A 4153-nucleotide genomic window follows, 5' to 3' on the forward strand; every position below is an offset into this window, starting at 1 on the left:
CTTACGTTTAAATCGCAATAAACACTAATCATTGTGTAAATAGGCCCTGGTACGAAGGCCAGTTACACTAATCTCGCAACCGCACTTATCTGCATCGGCCTTATTTTAATAGTATTCTAAGTTTACATACGAATATACTTAAATACCGTCATTATTTTCACTGTAATTAAAATATAATATACTGTACACGCGAAATCCGCCCGTGAAATTTCCGTCACACCACGTTACTTTGAATGCATTTAATTGTGTAAAAATATAGTTTAAGGATAATTTAAACAAATCACTAAATTGTTTTTCTAATCATTAGGTAATTATTGTATGTTTTTAGTAAAATTAGTAGCTTGAGGAACTGTTCGATGGAATGTTTTTAAGTTTCAAATTTAGTTACGATATTCAATTCTGGTAGAAATACGTAATGAATTGTTTATTTTCCTCTTTAATTTGGATAAAAGCAAAAGAAAATAAAGAATGATTTAAAATAAAAGAGAAAAACAGTTTCAGCTTCAATTTCATTAGATTTAATGAATTATTTATTTTCTTCTACATTCTGTATAAAAGCAACAGAAAATAATAATGATTAACAGTAAAAAAAATACGTGAGAATAAAACAGTTTTGGTATATTCTTGGCTAACAGTTGGTGTATATTTTGTGCAATAAAAAAAATAAAAATGTTAGTCTGACAGTTCCCTACGTAAGCTGCTGCTTTTTCATTAAACGTTGGAGTAAGTACTAAATTATATTTATTAATAAATAAATTGAACAGGCGTCGGGTTGGCTCTTTCAGTTTTATTTTTATAGAATTATATCACTCGTTTATAAAGTACCACATTTTATAAACAACACATTTTATCAGATTGCCAATATTAACACTTTACCAGGCTGAGGGGTGTATATTTCCCACATACGGCTCATCAAACATGTGTTCTATTTTCGATGAGTAAGACTGGCATTCGATTGTCATTTATGAACTGTCAGCCTGGTAAAGGGTTAAATCTATGTACAGCATTTTGAGTAAAAATAATCCCCTTATTTGGTCAGTAATTTTTTTTTTTCAAATATAATTATTATCCACCAGTAGTATCACCTCTATGCGTCGGGTAGCAGTCGCACATCTTTACTCATATATCGATCGAACTTCACTCCAGGAAGTTCGTTAGATCATGTAGGTAGTTCTGCAAATAGGATATTTGTTTAACTAAATTACAGTCAAGCTAAGTGGGCGACGTGTCCAAATTTAATTAATCACGACTATATTGCAAAATAGCGTGTGTAGGTAATTTTGAACAGCTCGCTCGGTTAGCTACTTCTGCTACTGATTGACTTTCGAAGTGTGCTGGGGTAAACTGTGGTCGCTCGTTGTACATATTTCCGGACTGATACGACCTTCAAACCATCAAAAGAGCGTACTCCCATCTTAAAGGCAACGCACTTGCAACCGCCCTTGTGTCCATGGGCGACGACGGTAGTTGATTACCGCGCGATCCATCTGCTCGCTTGCATTAGTAGTTTAGCATGTTGGCAATCTGCTAAAACGTTAATGTTGTAAATATAGTCCGACAAGAAAATGTAGAAATTAATAAGTGGCAATATTGTAGTGTCGTCCCGTTTTCTTAGATCGATTTGACACTTCAGTATTGCCACTTTTTAATTTCTACATTTTCTTGTCGAACTGTAAATGTGGCATTTTGCGAACGGGCGAATTATATTGGGGAGCTCCCCAATGGAAAGTGAGAGTGCATTTGTTTAAGAATGCATAGATTTTTTTTCATTTTGTAATATTAATAAAAATAAATTATATCGTTGGGTACCGGTGACTGACGTGCTACCGCTTTCGCTTACCGGATTAGAGATATATTTTAAACCCGAAATCTCATGCTAGCATTTCAGTACCGGTATCAGGGCGTCAAGCTCGATCGTCAAGTTGACGATATGTTAGTAACATTAAAAAGTTGATAATGGATATATATATTTAAATGTAAAAGAACATATATTAATATACTAAGTTTGTGATGTGATTTTTATGAAGTCAGTACAAGTAATTTGATTTATTCAAACGAATCATGTAATCCTTGCAGTAGTTGAGGGATATGTATTAGCGATTTATACATTTTTTGTACTTGTTTTTAATCTAAAATTCTACTAAGTGGATTTTTGTTGTTAAATAGGGTAGCCGTCCCAATGACATGTCATCTGAAACCGTTTGAACGGCACGCCGATCGCGCGCGGCGTGTCATCGCGAACCTTGTCGGAATGCGCGAAGGTTGGCGTTGGGTTAGTTGACGCCTTTGCCCTACGAAGGGTTAAACATAAGAAATTGTCAGTAGTGGTGACAGCGGAACGCAATAATTTGGACATAAATGTCAAACACTGGGACGTTTACCTTATACAAATAATAAAACCGTTTAAAAATGGGTTATTTTCGTTTTACTACAATTGAATGTGCAAACGATTAGTCGGACCAAGGTAACTCTGCGTGGCATTATGCAATGACAAAGTGTGGAAATGTCATAAATATTGTCGTACCTATTACATACTATGAAAATATGATATTTATAATGATCTCACTTTGTTCTGTACAAGCCGCTGCAAAGTTAGCTTAGACTGACCATGAAAATATCAAATAAAAAAAAATACAAAAAATGTGTAAATAAATTAGTTAAATAAAGTTAGTGTGTATCTTATAGGCCAGGAGCCGGCCGCGCGCCGCGGCTCGCCGTTGGTTATTTTTGTTGCTTCGACAGATTGTTTTCCTTGAGGAATAAAAGTTTATATGGTAAAAGTTGAATTTTATTTATCTAGCCCACACTGTTCCGCTTCAACAAATCACAACCGGGTTAATCGCTTCACATCTTAGGGCCTTGCACCATCCCACTAACCTGGGGTAACCGGTTAAACCTGGAGTTACCACTGTTACCACGGTTACCAGTACAATTTAAAACTGGGTTAACGGTTTAACCGGTTAACCCCGGGTTAGTGGGATGGTGCAAGTGGCGCTTACTTAGTTTTAAACATAAACAAGACAATTATAAACGATAGTATTTTGAAAGTAAAACTCATTTTATACCTTGAATTTTAACAAGATAGGGACAGACAAAGACATGCCGACCGAAAAATCCACACAACGATTGTGGGACGAACCGCTCTGCCGCCAGGTTCCTCAAATCAACACATTCTAGAACTGAGGGGCTACCGCGAAAACCTAAGTTCGGAAATTGCGGGGATCTTTCTCTTTTACTCCAATGAAGGCGTAATTAGAGTGACAGAGAAAAATGCCCGCAATTTGCCAACTTCGATTTTCGCAGTTATAGCCCAGAACAGCCCGTCTTGTCTCTTCACAACGCGTGTGAATGTTTTATTGGAAATATCCTCCTCCTTTATAATATTAATTTTGGTTTCTTAAATATTACTACTTTTTGAGATATTGGGGAAATAAAAAATATCTACTTTTTTCGCCCTTTTTTTGTTTATAACCTTTGATATTTATTGTGTGCTAATACACGCTTCGAATACATTTTTCTAGGCATCATGACGAATCTAATAAGGTATTATTTTTAGGAGTAGTATTTCTATTTTTCACCGTTTCCAGTTTCTCTTGCAGTCTAGAGGGGTAGACAAAATATAGTCCGTAAGTATGCCGAATCATTACGGGTGACTTTTGATCTTACATTAATGTATGATGTCCACAGGAAACGTTTCAATGAATGCAACATTAACAAAGGGGTATGTATGACTCAATTTCTTAACTTACGTACAGTACAGTCGCCATCAGATATATCGGAGCGGCCAAGGTGTTCACAATATCTGAACACGCACTCTAACGCCTTGACAATAGAGGCGTGTTCAGATATTTGTGAGCACCTTGGCCGCTCCGATATATCTGATGGCGACTGAACTACCTACTAATTCTATCCATAAGGTCTAGTGTCGAGTTACTTCTTCGAAACATTCAAATGATTCACTTACAATGACTCATACACCCTTCTAAGCACACACCCCTGACGAGCGATTGTAAATCTAATTCGACCATATTCTTATAGCCGTAAAGACTAGTATTAGTTTACGTTTAGTTTGTGACCTGCAAGCCCATTATGGATCGCTTTATCCACATTTATCCACGTGATAAAACAACTGTCACTTTTTAACTTTGCGGGA

General features: G+C 36.2%; 1 long non-coding RNA gene across 1 annotated transcript; it reads right to left on the bottom strand.

The window, feature by feature from the left end:
• Window positions 1-704: 704 nt before the first annotated feature.
• On the bottom strand, window positions 705-2817 carry LOC134679223 (uncharacterized). The gene is made up of 2 exons (XR_010100310.1): window positions 1393-2817; window positions 705-1353 (listed from the first exon to the last, which is right to left on the bottom strand). It is a non-coding gene; the product is annotated as an uncharacterized LOC134679223 (long non-coding RNA).
• Window positions 2818-4153: the final 1336 nt, after the last annotated feature.

This window comes from Cydia fagiglandana, chromosome Z (assembly GCF_963556715.1).
Source record: "Cydia fagiglandana chromosome Z, ilCydFagi1.1, whole genome shotgun sequence".
In the NCBI taxonomy this organism is placed as follows: domain Eukaryota; kingdom Metazoa; phylum Arthropoda; class Insecta; order Lepidoptera; family Tortricidae; genus Cydia; species Cydia fagiglandana.